At 47.4% G+C, this 18827-nt stretch overlaps 1 protein-coding gene across 4 annotated transcripts in view; it reads left to right on the top strand.

Moving 5' to 3' along the window:
• The window catches only part of ZNRF1 (zinc and ring finger 1), a 113501-nt gene that overhangs the window by 50161 nt on the left and 44513 nt on the right, over positions 1-18827 (top strand). The window lies entirely within an intron of this gene.

The following is an 18827-nucleotide window of genomic DNA, read 5'->3' as shown; positions in this document are numbered from 1 at the left end:
AATAGCTGCGTAGTACTCCATTGTGTATATGCATGACATCTTCTTGATCTACTCCTCTATTGATGGGCATTTAGGTTGCTTCCATGCTTTCTTAGGTTTTGGAGTTGGACATTCTCAGTGATGATTTTCCATTATTTTTATTTCCTAGTTTATGTATATTTTGTTAAAATTATTTTTTAATCTCCTTTCCTTGTTTTTTGCAGTTTTACTGAGATACAACATATGATTCATCCATTTAAAACACAGTTCTTTTAGTATATTCAGAATTGCATAACCATTACCAACATCCATGTACCCCAGACAGAAAGAAACTCCACACCCTCTACATCTGTTCCCCCCATCCCCCGAGTCTTCTAACACTAGGCAATCTATTTCCTGTCTGTATGGATTTGCCTATTCTAGTATATGCTTTTTTTTTTTTCTTTTTTTTTAGGGCCACACCTGCATCATATGAAAGTTCCCAGGCTAGGAGATGAGAACTGGAGCTGCACCTGCCAGCCTGTGCCACAGCCACAGCAACACCAGATCCACAGCAATGCCAGATCCAAGCTGTGTCTGCAACCTACACTGCAGCTCATGGCAATGCTAGATCCTTATCCCACTGAGCAGGGCCAGGGATCAAACCCACATCTTCATGGATTCTAGTCGGGTTTGTTACCACTGAGCCACAACAGGAACTCCCTAGTATTTACATTTTAAATTTTCCCATAGGTTCTGCTTTAATCCATTGAGGAATTATTTTTTTTTAACCTCCTTTCCTTGTTTCATTCTCCCAATCTTTTGATACTAATATAAGAAACTGGGGTTCCCGTTGTGGCTCAGTGGTTAAGGAACCCGACTAGGAACCATGAGGTTGAGGCTTCGATCCCTGGCCTCTCTCAGCGGGTTAAAGATCTGGCGTTGCCATGAACTGTGGCATAGGTTGCAGACGGGACTCAGATCCCACATTGCTGTGGTTGTGGCTGTGGCTGGTGGCTATAGTTCCCATTTGACCCCTAGCCTGGGAACCTCCATATGCCGTGGGTGTGGCCCTAAAAAAAGACAAAAAAAAATAAATAAATAAGGCTTATTCTAATTTAGTATTCAGGATTCATGGCTGTAGAACGTTTAGTGAAAATATTCTTGAGATCTTTTGGTGAAGTTGGCAATTTCGTTTCCTTAGACGATCCAGTACAAATGCATACTCTTATCTGCTCTGTTTTAAGTAGTATGGAAATGAGATCCCCTGAAATACACGAACTAACTCTCCCTCAGAGGCTCTCCTGGGGACTTCCTTCTTTTTCTGAGTTACTTGGATGGGAACCATAGTCAATCATTCATTGAGCGCTTCCAATGCTTTCTCCTCCTTTTTTAACTCCCACACTCATTGCTGTGTTTAATTGCCTTGATACATTCATTGGTTTTTATGTTTATAAGTGTGTAAAATGTATTTTTTCTTTATCCTATTTTGGTATTTTGAAAAAGTTCAATCCTACAGAAAGAAAGACTAGGACAATAAACACTGTTTCCCTCGCCTAGACCCAGTCAGTTAATCACATTTTGTCTGTATTTGAGCTCTCTTCCCTCTCAGTCCCTTACCTCTCTTGTGTATAATTTTTTCTGAACCATTTAAAAGCTAAGTTGTAGGCGTTCCCATTGTGGCTCAGCAGGTTAGGAAACTGATAGCCTCCCTGAGGATGAGGGTTTGATCCGTGGCCTTTCTCAGTGGATTAAGGATCCGGTGTCGCTGCAAGCTGCAGCCTATGTAGCAGATGTGGCTCCGATCCGGTGTTGCTGTGGCTGTGGTTCAGGCCACCAGCTGCAACTCTGATTCAACCCCTAGCCTGGGAACCTCCATAATGTCTCTGGTGGGGCCCTAAAAAGAAACAAAAAAGTTAAGTTTTAGATATGATACTTATTTGCAGGATCTGTCAGACGGTGCTGTTTTCAGATTCCTGCCCTGGATGGATGGTTTCCCCTGTGTTTTGCAATTTTTGACTGTGAGCTCATTGCCAACCCAGTCGGCAGGGCTGGCCTCCGGCTGCAGAGCTCAGGAGCAGCTTTTCTTGCTCTGCTGGTGGCACCGCAGCCTGGCCTCTTCCCTGCCCTCACTTTCTCTTCTCCGTTCTCCCAGGTGCTGGCACTTGGGGATTTCCAGTTCTTTCTCGTGTTCTCTGGTGGCAGTATTTGTAGCAGTGGGGTTCTCTGGTTTTCTGGGCTATCCTATTACTGTAACTGGAAGTTCCCTTGGTTTTCATTTTCAGAATGGAGACTGGGTACTTCAAATAATTTTCGAGGCTTGGGTTTACTCTTCTGTGAACTTTAAGCAAGGGATCAGAGTGGGTAGCTTTCTCATGATTTAACAAGTTGGAGAAACCTTGTTCCCAAATTACTATTAATGCTGATTACAGAGCTCTTCCAGGTTATTTTTTCTTAATGATTAGGGGCTGGAGAAGGGACAGGTGATGGAAATCATCAGGGAGGACGGTGCAGTTGTCACGTCATAAGAGCCCCCAGTGGGCTCCTGCTTAACCTTCGTTCGTCTAAAAGGGCATCAGCACATCAGCGTTTAGATGTGTCAGAAAGGTTTCCTTCTCAATATGATCAAGCTGGAGCTAAGTTATTACATTTTAAAAGATGAAAGGAATCGTGGTTCCCTCCCCTGCTGAGGTTGTGGTTTGAAGGATTTATGACTTTTTAACATTTTCATTTTTTAGACAGGATCTTATTTTCAACAGCAGATGGAAACAGCTGTGTCTAGAGCATGTTTGCTCCCGCTTCTCATGAAATTTACTGGCAAATAATGGTTTAGGAGCTCTTAAAGCCAAGAGAACCCCCTTTGGACAAACCCAGGCTTGGGTGGAAGGGGTGTGAAACACTCATTTTTTAAAAACTTAGAATTTTTAGTTGGCAGATTTGTATCTGCCCCATTGTAGCTTGGAAAGCATCTCCCCCCCCCCCCCACTCCTTTTGGTCCTCTTTTGCTCCCACGTTACCTGTTTGGATGATCTCAATCTTAGCACTTCATGTAATGCCAAGATTACGATCCTAGGGAAGGAAGGGATGATGTCTTTAGGCACACATGGCTCAGAAATATCAATCAACATTTTAAATAATTGATTAAATGTCCTCTTGTTTTTGAATTAGAAGATAGTTTCTTTTTTTTTTTTTTTTTCCCCACTGTACAGCAAGGGGGTCAGGTTAACCTTACATGTATACATTACAATTACATTTTCCCCCCATGAATTAGAAGATAGTTTCTTTGTGATTGAGAGACCTCTACAGACTTGATTTTTCTTCTCTACAGTAAGTGTTTAGACTAAATTAGTAGTTTTCTTTTTTTTTTTTTTGCTATGGCTGCAGCATGCAGAAGTTCCAGGGCCAGGGATGGAACTTGTGCCGCAGCAGTGACAGTGTTGGCTCCTTAACCCACTGTGCAAACCAGGGAATTCCCTAGATTCGTAGTTCTTAATAGGGAAATTTGGAATCATCTGAGAAACTTTAAACTTTTTACTTTGACGTAATTATAGATTCACAGGAAGTTGTAAAAATAATAGCATGGTCTCACAGACCGTCATGTGGTTTCTTACAGTGGTTCACCTCGTGTACCTATGACACAGTGTCAAAACACGGACATTGGCCTTGGTACCTTTGGGGCCATCCACAGATCTCAGATTTCACCATTTGACATGCGCCTGTTTGTGTGTGTGTGTGTGTGTGTGTGTGTAGTATGTGCACTTTTTTCATGTGTGTAATCGGAGTAGCCACCACCACAGTCAAGATGTAGGATGTTCCATCACCACTGAGACCCCCAGTGCTTCCCTTTAGCATCACACCCCCATCCTCCTCTCCCACCCCACCCCCACCCCGCCCGTAACCCCTGGCAACCCCTGAGCTCTCCTCCATCTCTGTAATTGTGTTATTTGTTAACCCTCTCTAAATGCAATCATATGGTATATAACCTTCGGGATTAGCTTTTTTCATTTAGCATAATTCCCTTTCCAAATTGTGTATATCAACAGGGTTTTTGTTGTTGTTGTTGATTTTTTGTGTTTTTTTTTCTTTTTGTTTTGTTTTTGTTTTTTTGATCCATGGTACAGGTGGACCACAGTTTGTTTAACCTACCTGAGGAACTTCTATAAAATACTTGTTTGCTGGCACAGCCATGCCCCCACCATCACTATCCACCCCCAATACATCTTTTTTTTTTTTTTTTGGTCTTTTTGCCATTTCTTGGGCCACTCCCGCGGCATATGGGGCTTCCCAGGCTAGGGGTCCAGTCAGAGCTGTAGCCACTGGCCTACATCAGAGCCACAGCAACGTGGGATCTCAGCCAAGTCTGCGGCCTACACCACAGCTCATGGCAACGCCGGATCCTCAACCCACTGAGCAAGGCCAGGGATCGAACCTGCAACCTCATGGTTCCTAGTCGGATTTGTCAATCACTGCGCCACGACGAGAACTCCCCCAATACATCTTCTTTACTACGTTTGTTTCATCATCATGTTTCTTTTCATCTTAACCACTCTTCTTATTTGTTGACACATTTCAAAGTAAATGCACAACACATCTGTATGCTTTCCTCGAAATAGTTCAACATGCATAATACCATTCATTGGTATTCAGTATTTGTTTACAGTTTCTCTTAATGTAAAATTTACATGCATTGGAGTTCCCTGGCATCTCAATGGGTTAAGGATGCAGAGTCATAACTGCTGTGGCTTGGGTCGCTGCCATAGTGTGGGTTTGATCCTTGGCATGTGGAGCTTCCACATGCTGCTGGTGTGGCCAAAAGCACTTTACACCCAGGGGTCCCCATTGTGGCTCAGCGGAAACAGATCCGACTGGTATTCATGAGGATGCAAGTTCGATCCCTGGCTTTGCTCGGGGGGTTAAGGATCCGGCGTTGCTGTAGTCTGTGGCATAGGCTGGCAGCTAGGGCTCCAATTCGACCCCTAGCCTAGGAGTCTTCATATGCTGAGGGTGTGGCCCTACCTAAAAAGCCAAAAAAAAAAAAAAATGCATACAGTGAAAAGCACACATTTGAGTGTATGCTCACTGAGTTTTGATAAATGTATATGCAGGTACAATGCAAACCTCTGTTAAAATAGAAAAATTACATCACCCTGACAACCTCAGTTTTTGGGTATGTTAAGTAAGACTCAAGACTTAAGAGTTACAGCGGGGTCGAGGTATGAGTTGTTCTGTAAAGTTTGTTAATTTTGTTTTTTGGCCACATCTGTGGCATATGGACGTTCCTGGGCCAGAGATCAAATTTGAGCTGCAGCTTCAACCTATACCACAACTGCAGTAATGCCAGATCCTTAACCTCATGTGCCACAGCAGGAACTCCAAAAAAATTTCAAGTTTTTTTTTTTTTTTGGCCATGCTCACGGTATGCAAAAATTCCAGGGCCTGGGATTGAACCTTCACCACAGCGGCAACCTGAGCCATCAGCCCCCTAACCCACTGCGTCACCAGGGAACTCTCAAGGTCCCTAATTTTGATGAGGCTGATTCTTTTTTTTTTTTTTTTGGTCTTTTTGCTATTTCTTGGGCCGCTCCCGAGGCATATGGAGGTTCCCAGGCTAGGGGTCTAATCGGAGCTGTAGCCGCCGGCCTACACCAGAGCCACAGCAACGCGGGATCCAAGCCGAGTCTGCAACCTACACCACAGCTCATGGCAACGCCAGATCGTTAACCTACTGAGCAAGGCCAGGGGCCAAACCCGCAACCTCATGGTTCCTAGTCGGATTCGTTAACTACTGCGCCACTGATGAGGCTGATTCTTATGCGTGCCCTTGTAAAGAACCCTTGGTGACCCAAAAAGCCACCTTTAGGCCAGTAATCTTGTGTAAAGTGAGGCTAGGTTACCCCCCTCACTCCTGCAAGGCCGCTTCCACCTTCACGCAGATGGGTCAGCCAGAGACAGTGAAGTTAGAATTGTGCAATGAACATCCATAAAACTACTACCTAGACCCTGCAATCTGCATTTTCCTATATTTGCTGTGTCACAGATTCTTGTCTGTGCAGTCTTGCATCGACCTATCTTAGCATTTTGATGCATTTCATGGAATGCAGCTTTAATCTCCATTATGTCCTCTGTGAGTCTCCTCCTTTGTGGTGCTTTTAAAATTAAAGCGGATCTGGAGACCCATGTGAACACGAGGAGCGTCTGAACCTGCAGGCGGGAAAAGCGGTTGGGGATGTGACGCATGTGTCCCCGCGTCTAGGCATCCTGACTTAGCTCTGCAAGGCGTCTATGCTGAAAGTGAAGGAGGCACCTCCTGAGGAAACAGACTTTTCCTTCAAGTCCCGCCCCAGGTAGGCCAGCTGCCTTCCCGAAGCTCTGCCCGCAGATCCTGCGGGAAATCTTGGGGGCTTCCGCCTCACTGCCCGCCCCACCTTTTATAATTCGTTCAGGTGGGTGGCTAGACCCTCAGCATGAAACAGCGATTATCTAAATATATCTTGTAAGGTGGGAACAGAGGGTCAGAAAAGAATTCTGTTTTCCAGAGGTCTTCCTCTCTTTCCCTCCGTGATCTCTGTCATTGGTGCGCCTCCTGCTGCAAAATCCAACACAGGTGATGTCTTTTCAGTTCGTGCATTGGGATGACACATCACATTTTCAAGAAAACCTAGACTTGAGAAACAGTCCTTTAGGGAATTCCTGGCTGGTCCTGGGCTCCCTGTTCAGCCGCCTCCGCTGTAGCATCAGCCACTGGCTTGTTTGGCTCATCCTGGTGGCTCACATTCTTGTGTTACAGTCCCTTCGGTGGCCAGTGTCCTCCCAAGCCCAGGTCAAAACTTTGCTTTTCATTGAATTATCTTTGCGGTCTCTTCCTTCAACTCCATTTAAAACCCTTTTAAAATCATTTCTTCCTTCCTGTTGACAGTTCACTTTGTACTTCCTCCCCCCTGCCAGTCCCCAGCAGGGCCCCTTAGTTCCTTCAGGGTTCGGGGTTCCTGTGGAAATGGCAGAGCCCACGTGGGAAATAATCGGCCTGCTGTGTGTTTCAACAGCGTGGCATTTTCATGTATTGCTTCTTGTGTGAAGGGCCTTGTTAACCATATGGATCCAGAAAAGTGGTTCCTGGTTTGGAGAAGGAAAATAAAGCCCAGCAACTGTTGTGATGATGAGGGCAGAGTACTTTCGGGAGTCTGGTTTGAAAATCCAGTTGTGGCCCTGCTGGGAGAAGCTGATGCCCCTTTGCCTTCCTGGTACCGTGGCTGTTCTGTCACCTCGCTGGCCTCCGCGGGTCCACCCACACTGGTCTAGGTCTGGGTCTCTGGTCTAGGATCCTGGGCAGCGAGGAAGACTGGTCAGGACACAAGGGCTGGGGCTGGCCCAGAGGAGATCACTGGGGGCCTCTCACATCCTGCGCTGGGTTTGCAGCTCTCACTCTGACCTCTGAATCAGGCACGTCTAATTAAGGGTCTGAATTACTGATTTTTTTTTTCTTTTGCTGCAGCTGCAGCATGTAGAAGTTCCCAGGCCAGAAACTGAATCAGAGCCTCAGCTGCAGCAATGCTGGATCCTTAACCCACTGTGCCATAGTGGGAACTCCTAGAATATTGGTTTTTTTACTTTAGGAAGTGACTTAATATATTAGCAGTCAGCAATAGCCACCTTCTGAGCATCCCTGACCATCTCCTCCCAGTCCTGTGAGGGCATCACTGCGTTGCCCCGTGACTCCTTTCCTACATTAATTCCACGGGTGGGGCAGGGGGAGGAGGGTTTGGCCCTGTGTATTCATGTGGAGCCTCACCTCTCCTGGAGCATGAGACCAGCTTCGTGGCCACGGTGCCTTGGCTTTCCCTGCCCTCGTCAGCTGGACGATCGAAGCCTCTCCTTGTCTCTCACACCTGGCCCTTCGTACTGGTCAAGTCCAAACAAGAGGGTCTGACTCTCTTCCTGGTCTGTTCTCCTTTGTAGCTTTCTTGTTTTAGAGCAGGGTGTCTGGATGAGCCTGTTACTGTGATCTTCTCAGCTTCCCAGAGCAAATGCAGAAAGAGGGCTTTGTCACAGGCAGAGCAGGTGGGCCGATGTTCTTCATTGTAGAGGTGGCTTCCCTCTCTCCACAGGGAAGAGGAGGGCCAGAGCTGTGTCCTGGGCTGCACTGATGCAGGAAGAGAGTTGAAAAGTGTGGGAGCATCCTTTAGGCTTTTGCTCCTGCCTTCATTTTAGTGTTCTCTTTTTATTCTTTCTTTCTTTTTTTTTTTTGCTCTTTTTTAGAGCTGCACCCACAGCATATGGAGGTTCCTAGGCTAGGGGTCCAATCGGAGCTACACCTGCCGGCCTACGCCACAGCCACAGCAACGCAGGATCCGAGCTGTGTCTGCAACCTACACCACAGCTCATGGCAACGCCAGATCCTTAACCCATTGAGCAAGGCCAAGGATCAGACCTGCAACTTCGTGGTTCCTAGTCGATTCGTTTCCGCTGTGCCACGACAGGAACTCCTCATTAGTGTCTCCAACTATTTTCTTGTTGGAATATGGTGGCAGTGCTGGCTAGCTAGAACTAAGTACCACCTCTCCCTTTGTGCATATTCACCCTGCCTTTCCAGCCCCCCACCCTTCTTATGCAGAACCAGGGTCCTGATTGAAGGCCCTGGGGGCTCCTGTTGGGAAGAACTTGGTCCTTGCACTCTCCATGCTACTGGAGCAGCTTAGGTCTTCTTGGAAAGGCTGCAGGCTTGATGACGGCACGGCTACTCCCTGAGGGGGAGACCCTTTTCCTCTGCCCACAAAGCCAGAGGCACCGTGGACACACCAGCCACCCTCTGGAGCAAGAAACCCCTTCCTGCTGGTCTGTGGGGAGTCACTCTGCCAGAAGGCATGAGAATGATGCCTGTGACTTCGTCAGGCGAGCACAGAGGCAAAGGACCTCGATTTCACAGACAAAAAATAGTGTAAACACAGAGTCTGTGGGGAGGGGTGGCTGGTTGCCTTTCCAACAGAAATGAGCTTGCCCAGGGAGTCAGCCTTGTCTCTAACCAGCACATTCTCGAAGGACCGGGACGGTGTCTCTTGGGGGAAACAAGTAGTATTTCCTCAGTAAAGACATTTGCTAGCCAGTGGCCCAAAGCCATCCCTAAGCTGCTCCGAATTGAGGTCCAGCTCTTTGCTGCATGGCAGGTTATATTTATATGTAATCAGGACTATTTGCTGTTTTGGAAAATTCTAAGGGCTGCAGCCGTTTAGGTAGTAACAGCTGATGGTTAATGCTATAGGTCTGCTTCCTCATTTCACTTCAGAAGTCTTTTTTTTTTTTTTTTTTTTAATCTGTTTGAAGTAAGAGGATCCAAAAGGGTGAATTGGAATCTTCCTCTTTAGAGGTCAGGGCTTGCAGACGTTGACCGTGACAGGATCTGTCTCCTTCCATAGGTCCCAGTGGCGGTAATGTTAGTTCACATATCCACTGGTGGCTCTGGCCAGAGGCCCTGAAATACGGTCTTGGGCTGACAGTTCCATCATTTTCGGTGACGTACCGCTGGTAGGTTCTAGTGGTCATGAACAGAGCAGGTGTGAAAGTGTACCTGATGTTGGGGTTTACCTGTCTTGGTTCCTCTTGAGCCAGAATGGGACTGTATGCTTGTACAAAGAGGTGAAAGTGCTGAAGCGCACAAGCAGTGTGTGGGCGGAGAGATCACCGAGTACTAGGCTCATTCATGCGAGAGCCTACACCCGTGGCACGTGGAAGGTCCTGTGCCAGGGATTGAATCTGAGCCACAGCTGTAACCTGCGCCCCTGCAGTCAGGTTCTGTGGCACAGTGGGAACTCCTGGAGGAGACTTTTAATACCACTGAGTTCAACCATCCACCTTGGGAATCCTCCTGGAGAGGCAACTCCAAAACCCAGAGCTCTCTGGCTCTAGCAATTTTATTACCAGAAGAATAAGGCCACAGGACTGCAGGGCCCAGACAGCCATCCGTCATTTTTGTAGTTAACCAAAGTGAGAATGAGTCAGCGGCACTCCTGGTTTACTGCATCTGCATCGCCGAGACAGTTGATGTCCTGATTTGTTCAGAGATGTAACTTCCCGGCAGGCAGGCAGGCCACCGGCAGGCAGGCGTGTGTGCGGTTCTTGGAATGGCCCCCCGGTGAATGTCTGGGTCCTTGCAGGGCTGGTGCCTGTGGCCTCGGCTGTGGCGGGGGGAGGGGGGGGGAGGGAATGCCGCTGGGCTCCACCCCTTAGACCCTGGCTTTTGTTTTAAACTTGCCCGTTTTCTCCAGAAAACTTGCCTGGCCCAGTGCTTTCCTTCAGTCCCATGGCATCCTCCCGTTCAGGAACCCGAGTTGCTGGAACTCAAGGTTTAGGGTGCTTGTGATGGTGACATTTCTCCTTACGGAGTCCGCCTCTGTATTTTCTTTCAGATTTGTTCAGAATCTCCTGGGTTTTCCTTCATTCAGAGCCCAGTGGCTCCAGGGCTGCTTTGAAAGTCTCCACCCTGCCAGCCTCCTCCTCCTTCCCCCCCTCCTCTGACTCCCGTGTAACTCATGTGCTCGTTTTGTGTGCTTTCGTGCCAAGTGGATTTCTGATCTAAACAGAATGTCGTGGGCTTGTTCCAGTGCAAATATAGATGGCGACGGAGTTTTGTTGTATTGTTTGCTCAGCGAGAATCACCAGGTTTGATCAATACCTGGACATTTTTTAAAATGAGTTAATATGGTCCTGGATTGAGAGGGGCTAGAGGAAGACAGACCCCTCAGTCTTGAGGCTAGAGCGCCTTCCTTTAGCTGGGTGGGAGCTTGGCTGGCTCTGGGCAACAGGATGACCAGATGCTGGTCTTGCCTGTGCTTCCTCTGGGTCTCCATCACCTTTGAACCTTCTAGTTCTAGTTCCAAAGTCAAAAGTCTTAGGAAGCAGAATCGAAAATACCTTTACAGAAGAAAGTGAAAACTTCATCCACAAGGGATTCGTCACCATTGGCCTTGGGTTGGTCCCCTGCAGGCGCTTTGCAAAGTATCTGGTTCTGCCTGACTGCCTTGGGATCTACTGTCTTAGCCTCTAGCTGTGTGTGGAGGGGGAGGGACCAGCGCTGTTGTAAACCCCTCAGCAGATGTGGGGACCGAGAGAGGAGAACCTCTGTTCTGCCCCTTCTGGTCCTATAAATACTCTGCTGCTTGACCCTGCTTGCCTTTTCTTTCTCTGTAGGGGTTTGTAGATCTGACGATAGCCTAGGGCTGTCCTGTTAGGTGGGCTGTCCTCATCAGTGGTGTACAGCTTTTTCCTTTTTTGGCTTTCAGTAGCTTTGTGGCAAAGGACACTCTGAGAATAACTCCACAGTAACAGTTAAGTCCAAGGATTATTTCCCCATACTTGCTGGCCCAGCCCCACCACAGGCAGCGGAAACAAGAGGAAGGAAAGTGGCCAAGACCTCACAAAACAGTGAGAGACATGGTTCAAGACGGGGGTAACTTGAAGGGCAGTTGGAGCCCTGCTGGGAAGTGGGGGTCCCAACCCTGCCTGTTGCACTTGAGCCCAAGCAGGCAGCAAATCTCACACCACTGCTTTGGGCACGAGCGTTTGGATTGAGTTTGGTAGCTTGGTAAGTGGTCAGATGGCAGTAGCTAGTACTATTTATGCTCCTTCTGTGTGCAGCTGTGGCTGGTGGAATCCAGGAAGATTGTTCCCTTCCCTTTTTTACTTATTACTTTTTTTTTTTTTTTTAATGAGCCTTGCCTGCAGCATAAGGAAGTTCCCTGGCAGGGGATCAAACCCCATACCACAGTGGTGACTCAAGCCAGAGCAGTGACAGCTCCAGATCCATAGTCCACTGGGCCCCAGAGAACTCCCCTTTTTTCCTTTAAATAAATCAAGTCTCTTCACCCAGAAGTTGTACCACATTTTCTGCACACCTGCATTGAGGTTTACCCTTGATCCGGTTCCGAGCTAATGCATCGCAGGGGTGCTGCCCACTAGGCTTTTCATGTTTGGATGTAAATGAGCAGATATAGGCCTTGATCTCCAGCTGTGTGAGCATTTGCATGAGCCTTTGGGAGAGGAAGACCTCAAAATGTCCCAGACCTGCTGCCATAGAAAGAGCCCACTCTTGAGACCGTTTTTTAGACACCAAGACTCATTATAGACACTTGGTGGTTACCTTTCCTGTTGCAGGCTTGGCATCACATACCTGTAGGATTTGAAAAAGAACAGCACAGTAAATCAAGATGAAGCATAATAAATCTCTGACACTGTGAGGGTATCAGAGAAAACTGGTCTTTTTTATTTTTTTTTTTTGTGGTGAAATGGCTTGGATCACCTAGAAACCAGCTTTTCTGCCATCAAAAGACTCTGGTTCTTGAAGTTTGTTCTTAGGTCTTATTTGATCTTCCCAGTTCTTAAGTCCAACGCCTTAGCCACTTGGCCATTCTGGTACCCTTGATCTTCGCAGTTCTTAATGTGAGCAGAAAGTATTTGGAGCCAGAAGTTTTGAGTTTTTTTATTGTCCCCGTAATGATTGGAAATTGCGTAAATCAGTTTTTTTTTTTTTCTTTTGTCTTTTTTTGAGGGCCGCTCCCGTGGCATATGGAGGTTCCCAGGCTAGGGGTTGAATCGGAGCTGTAGCTGCCAGCCTATGCCACAGCCATAGCTACACCAGATCTGAGCCGTGTTTGCAATGCCGGATCCTTAACCCACTGAGCAAGGCCAGGGAATCGAACCCAAAACCTCATGGTTACTAGTCGGGTTCGGTAACCACTGAGCCAGATCCACATAAATCAGTTTTAAAATGGGCTAAAGATCTTAACACCGATAGATTTGACTGCTACCCCGTCTCCTTCAGGGCTGTGTTTCTTTTTCATCTGCCCCTTGGAAGTCGTACTGCTTCTGTTCTTTCCTGTTCCCACCTCCTCCCCTCCGCCTTCTGTTTCTCCCGTCCCTTCTTTGCATTTATCAAGTCCAGCAGCTAGAGAGTTTGGGGAGGGTTATATGACTCAATTCTCTCTGTGCCCTTGAGCACCGGGACCGTGAACTCCACCCTCGCACACCAGCTTCACAGGAGAGTTTAGAAGTCCAGACACCTGGATTTTAGTCCCGGCTGCACCCTTGTTTGCGGGCAAGACTTCTGAGGTCATCTCTTCATTTCTGCTCTATACTGTGCGGCTGCTGGAATGTCTTTAACTATGGGAGGGGGAGGCTGAGAAAGTGAGGCAAGACGATCTCAATGAGGGTGCCCAAGGGTGACCTCCCCTCAAGGGTCGTGATGAATTCAGACCTGCAGCCGCGCCGTGGACCCCACAGGTTTTGTGATGGCTCAGTCAGACTGGGGAAGAGGCCATGAAGAGTGTGGGACTTCACCGTTGATCCCTGGACCTGAGTTTAACCTCCACTCCACCAGCTTTCTTAGGAGAATTAATCATCCCTCCGTCAGCTTGGTTTAAAGTGTTGCCTTTAAGGAATCAGCTTTGTCACAGCTTCTCACCTGGCCGAGGCCTTTTGATGAAAATTGGCCTAAGGGTAGTATTACCTCGGAGCGGCTCCCCTTCCGAAGAGCCTGGCTGCTGAGACAGTGGAAGACACTGGTTTATGTTGTATTTCCCCCAAGTGAATCTGTGAAAGAAACATAAAATTAGGTTATAGTTTTGACTTGACAAAATATCAGTGTTCTCGCTGTTACACTCCTTAGAAAGATCTAAGCAAATGTCTCTTCAGTGACTTCAAAAGAATCAAGACAGTTTAAAGAACCTCCTTTGACAGACCTGTTATATCTCACTTATAATAACATGCTCAGAACCTTATTTGTTTAAGAGCATCTCAGACGAAGGTATCAAATGCCTTGTAGTTGTTCCATTAGGAATCACTTGGGGGGTTGGCGTTATCAGAGGCAGGCACCCCGTGTCTCTTCAGAAAGTACGTTTCTTAATCACGAGAGAAATCCTGCTCCTTTCTAGGCTTCTCTGAAGGAAGCTGAAGTTCCCACCTGCAGCAGCTCAAGGTCAGTGCTTTGACCTTTTACTAAAGTTGACAGTTGCTGAAGTGAGATGAATTATTTATCAGAAAGCATCATTTAAAAGAGCTAAGTAAAAGGGAGCATACCTACGGCATACGTCTTTACCTTTTCATAGCAGCTTTGGCTGCATGCGCCTAAGTTCTTTGTGAGTGTCTCTCCTTTAGGTCATTGTGGGTGATGGAGGCCTCATGAGGGGAGCTTGGGGGAAAGATGCTGCATGGTGGTTCATGGAGAGGTGTCAGAGGAGGAGGAATCTTCTGAAGTAGAACAGTCAGCATGTGACTAGCAAGTACCTCCTTGCCTTTTCTAATAGAACCCCCCCTCCCCTTTTTTATTTTATTTTATTTTATTATAATACATATATTTTTTGGTCTTTTTTTGCTATTTCTTGGGCCGCTCCCGCGGCATATGGAGGTTCCCAGGCTAGGTCTAATCAGAGCTGTAGCTGCCGGCCTACGCCAGAGCCACAGCAACGCGGGATTCGAGCCGCGTCTGCAACCTACACCACAGCTCACGGCAACGCCGGATCGTTAACCCACTGAGCAAGGGCAGGGACCGAACCCGCAACCTCATGGTTCCTAGTCGGATTCATTAACCACTGCGCCACGACAGGAACTCCCCCTCCCGTTTTTTAAACAGGGGTATCAATTCTGAAAATACTTCAGAACCTTTACAATATGTGAGGCCTGGAGGTGCTCGTCTCCCTTAGTTCACCTGGGAATAGTACATTGTTCCTCAGGGGCGGGTGAACCCAAGGTCCTTCCTGAAATGAAATCATTGCTAACGTTGAATCTGTAAGCCTTAGAACCAGAAGGACTCTTAGAGGCATATCCCAGTCACCTTGCTTTACAGGTGAAAAAGTAGAGACTCAGAAATGTCAAGATTTAGTCCATGTCAAACATAGACCCTTGATGAGAAGGCACATGTTTCAGCTCCCTGCTTAGAGCCTTTTGCACCACACAGGCCGCAGGCTGGGCATGGGAGCTGGAAGATAGACAAGGAGTGCCTTCAGGGAGGTGGGGAAGGAGCCTCGGACCTGGGTGGGGGTGATGGTGAGGGGTGTTCACATTCCTGGAGGCCTGGGGTAGATTCCAGCCTAGATGGGGGTGGGCATTGACAGCCAGGCTGCACCTGCTTTTACTTTCACCTTATCCCCCTTCTCGGATTCCCTTCCCACCGCCCCCCACCCTGCTGGGTTCACCATTTGTCTTGGATAGGAAAATATATGGTGGCATTTCATTGGTATATTTTGAATTTCACCCCAAAGATCTTGATGTATTCTTGAAAGTGTTTGGATTAATAAATGAATGCAGGCACCATGCTTGGGAGATCACAAGCCTTCATCTCTCTGACAGCCACACAAAGTGGCTTGTCCCCCTGCTATTCAGCGTAGCTGATTAGGGAAGGACCTGTTCCTACCAGAATCCAGATGAGGGGAGGATACTCATAGAGGCACAAGGAGTCACTGCTTTGTCCTCAGTATGAAGATGGGGGACAGGTTGGCTGCTCCCTCCCCGCGTGTGTCTGCTTCCCCCCCACCATGCGGGACTAGAGGGGGAGTGGAGTTGGCCAGCTTAGGGTTTTTGTTCAAACACGGATTCCTTTCCCGTTATCCTCACAGGTTTTCCTTTGTATTTCTAGGTCACCCACAGGAGTATGGGAACAGTATTTCTGAAAACTTCTCCCCTACCTTGAGTTCCACATAGATTAGTCTGAAATGAGGGCTGATTTTAAACTAAAACTCAGCTGCTCTGTCCTTGACCGAATGGGAGAGACAAGGCAGAGTGTTGGCCGCTTGCTTTATCTCCCCCCGCCCCCTCTCTGCATCTCTCTATTGCCCTGTTGCCCTGAGGTCAGTCTGCCTGGGTTGGGACCTCAGCTCCAATCTTTCAAACCTGTCTGACCTTCCTCTCCCTGTGCCTCAGTTTCCTTACCTTAAAGTAGGAAAAATAATGGTCCCCAGCACGGGCGTTCAAGGGATTGAGTGCAGAAAAGCAATAAGGGGCCCAGGGCCCATGCCCGGCACAGCCCCGGACACTCAGGTCCCTGTTCTCATTGTCCTTCCCTCCTCCTGCCCCTCCTGGGCAGATGGAAACGCTAAGTGAGCAGCAGACTCGGGCTGCTCTTGGCTGTTCTTGCAGTACTTGGCACTGGTGTGTCTTCCATCAGGGAGAGCTGAAGAGGCTCTGGGGAAGGACTCACTGCCCCACGCTCCCCTTGGCTTGCCGGGCATCCTTCCTGGGTGCCACATGTGCTGTCCTGTGCCCCACAGAGGGCTCACAGAAAGGCGCTTGCACCACCAGCCAGCGTGTCGGGCTCAGAGCTGGCCGAGCAGGAGCGCAGTGTTGAGTGAATTCAGACCCGTGCAGCTGCCCTCCCTCGGAGTGCGGGTGTACCTACCTCTCACCTTATCTCACGGGAGGGACGGGCCTTGCTCCTGTGGCCCCTGCTCAGTAGCTCTTGGCCTTCAAATAGGGGAGAAGAGAAGGTGCTTTCTTGGAGTGAGAAACTATACCCGTCGCTTTGGTAACTAGAGCTTTACATGTGCCAAAGGCAGGCGACCAGGGCTGAAAACGGACAAGAGGGAAGCTAAAGTGATAAGAGAGCCACGAGAAGGCTCTGTGTTGCTCCTGCCTGGGCTTGTTGTGGGGCCGGCTGTGGAAGCAGCCCCCTTATGCACACTTGCCCAGGTTTCTTTCAGCTGGGGTCATCATCCTGGCCCAGACTGTGGGTCTTGGCTTCTTAGTAAGTAGCAGTTTCAACACTATGATTTTCACCAGGATCCAGGGATAATTGGGGTAAGGGTTAGGGAGTGGGAGGACGTAACAAAAAAAAATCTTTTCTGATTCTTGTAATTATGAAAGTAATTTGAGTTCATTATCACAGAATCAAACAATACAGTGTTGAAAGTAAAAGGCTGTGTCCGTTCTCGGGCTGCAGTCTCCCTGTCTGCAGGTAACCAGGGAGCCCCTGTGAAACATGGGTGTGCCTGTGCAGACGTGGGTCCCGTCTTCTGCTTCTGCAGGCATATGTGGGTTTCTTTGTTTTCCAAGGGCGTCACACTACATAGTGTTCTGAATCTTGCTTTTTATTTTTTTTGTCTTTTGTCTTTTTAGGGCTGTACCCACGGCATATGGAGGTTCCCAGGCTAGGGTTCTAATCAGAGCTACAGCTGCTGGCCTACTCCCCAGCCACAGCAACGCCAGATCCTTAACCCATTGATGGAGGCCAGGGATCAAACCCCGCCACCTCATGGTTCCTAGTTGGATTTGTTTCCACTGCGCCACTACAGGAACTCCAACCTTGCTTTTTTTTTTTTTTTTTAATTTAATTTGTAGACAAATTAGTGTACTGAAATTTTGCCTTTTTATCTGTCTATGCAAACTGCCCATCATGTGGACATTCCACAAATCCATAACCAGACCTCTATTAACCTTGAAAATAAGGAGATAGCGGAGTTCCCATCATGGCTCAGTGGTTAACGAATCCGACTAGGAACCATGAGGTTGCGGGTTTGATCCCTGGCCTTGCTCAGTGGGTTAAGGATCCGGCGTTGCCGTGAGCTGTAGTGTAGGTCGCAGATGCTACTCGGATCCCACGTTGCTGTGGCTGTGGTGTAGGCTGGTGGCTATAGCTCTGATTAGACCCCCTAGCCTGGGAACTTTCATGTGCTGCGGGAGCGGCCCTAGAAAAACACAAAAAGACCAAAAAAAAAAAAAAAAATGCCCCGGAGAAGTTCCATTTGTAGATACTGGTGGTTCACATGGCTCAGTGGATAAAGAAGCAGATGAATATCCATGATGAAGTGGGTTCCATCCCTGGCCTTGCTCAGTGGGGTAAGGATCTGGCATTGCAGCAAGCTGTGGTGTAGGTTCCAGATGCAGCTCAGATCTGGCGTTGCTTTGGCTGTGGTGAGGGCTGGCAGCTGCAACTTCATTTCGACCCCTAGCCTGGAAACTTCCATATTCCATAGGTGCAGCCCTAAAAAGGAAGGAAAAAAAAAGATTTGTAGATCCTAATGTTTGGTCACAAATGAAAAAACTCGCTGGCGTTTCTCTTACCAGAATCCCAAAATGAAATACCAACTAACCAATTCAATAATGTATTGAGAGCATATACAGATACTGTTTTCTCCCCAAGTACAAGGATGGTTCAGCTTCAGAAAACCTACTATATCAATAGACCAAAGGTGGGAAATGATGACCTTAGTTGATACAGAAAATAATTGGATAAGTTCAGTAGCATTTTTTGTATTAAATTCTCAATAAATGATAATAAAAGAAACTTTAATTTGACAGAAGTTATATGACAACAGTCTGTAGCAAATAATATATTCAATCGAAGAAACGTCTGTTTAGGGAGGGTTCTGATCAGCAGATAGAAGAAAGAAAAAGAAATTGAATGTAAAAATTGGAAGGGAAGAGACAGCACTTTGTTTGTTTTGCTGTGCCTGCAACATGCAGAAGTTCCTGGGCCTGGGATTAAACCTGAGCCACAGCAGTGACAAAACTGAATCCCTAACTGCTAGGCCACCAGGGAACTCAGGTGACACCTTATTTTTGCATATATAATCATACACGATGAATCTATCAAATTAAGTTGTATTTCCCTATGCAAGCATTAATCAACTGGAAGTTTAAGAAATATTAGCGGGAGAAACGATCAGGTTTCTGGTATTTAACTGAAACAAAAATACGTAGAACCTCTGTGGGAAAGCCATTGTGTATACTTGCCTGAGATCTAATATTGTAGATTCAGAATCTTCCTTTCACGTGATTTATAAATTCGGTGCTTCCAGCAACTATGGAGTAACAAGTTACTTCAAAACTTTAACAGCTTAAAAGCAATAATCATTCTCTCATAATTTTTGTGAGCTAGTAATTTGGTGGCA

Source organism: Phacochoerus africanus, chromosome 8 (assembly GCF_016906955.1).
Source record: "Phacochoerus africanus isolate WHEZ1 chromosome 8, ROS_Pafr_v1, whole genome shotgun sequence".
Lineage (NCBI taxonomy): Eukaryota > Metazoa > Chordata > Mammalia > Artiodactyla > Suidae > Phacochoerus > Phacochoerus africanus.
The sequence above is the reverse complement of the archived record's forward strand: the minus strand, read 5'-3'. Positions and strand labels throughout refer to the sequence as shown.